The 765-nt window shown below is 36.3% G+C and overlaps 1 non-coding gene across 1 annotated transcript; it reads right to left on the reverse strand.

Moving 5' to 3' along the window:
* Positions 1-294: 294 nt before the first annotated feature.
* Positions 295-400, reverse strand: LOC147516257 (small nucleolar RNA R71). The gene has a single exon (XR_015214632.1). It is a non-coding gene; the product is annotated as a small nucleolar RNA R71 (small nucleolar RNA).
* Positions 401-765: the final 365 nt, after the last annotated feature.

Consider the following 765-nt stretch of genomic DNA (forward strand, 5'->3'; position numbering starts at 1 on the left):
AGATACTACGAGAGATTTTAGAATCCCCCTCCAATATATTTAATCTGCTACCTATTTTCCATGGCTTAGACCATGAGAAGCCTTATCAACACTTACATAGGATACAACAAGTTCTTACTACATTTCATCATCCTAACGTAAGACCAGAACAAATAAAGCTCAAGGTGTTTCCTTTCACCCTAGCTGACAAAGCGGCAGCTTGGCTAAAAACACAAAAGTCGAACTCTGTCGATATATGGGAAAAACTAGTAGAATTATTTATGAAACAATTTTACCCGCCACAGAAGACTGATGAGATGCTACAAAATATTCATTTCTTTCGTCAAAAGCCTAAAGAATCCTTTTCTGAGGCTTGGAATCGTTTCACTGATCTTCTAGTAGAATGTCCACATCATGATCTTGGTAAAGACACACTAAGTTTGTGCCTTCTTTAAAGGCCTATCCCAACATCATAAAGAGACTTTAGATATCATGAATGGAGGTAATTTCTAAAGTAAAGGAGCCACATATGCTTATAACTTTCTAGATAATCAATCCAAGAAAAGTAATAACTGGGGAGGTAACGATTACTCCCGCTCCATTCCTTCTTCTACAGCAAAGGCAGCCAGTATGTTTGAGATTAAACAAGATCCTAAACTTAAAACTTTAATTCAAACCCTCACTCGTACGATAGATGCCCTTTCTGTTAAAAAAAAACCAAGAAAAACGAACTCCCGTCATGAATATAAACTCTCTTCGCTGTAATTTTTGTTATAATCTTGAACA

The sequence above is a fragment of the Coptis chinensis genome, chromosome 2 (genome assembly GCF_015680905.1).
Source record: "Coptis chinensis isolate HL-2020 chromosome 2, ASM1568090v1, whole genome shotgun sequence".
Classification (NCBI taxonomy): Eukaryota; Viridiplantae; Streptophyta; class Magnoliopsida; order Ranunculales; family Ranunculaceae; genus Coptis; species Coptis chinensis.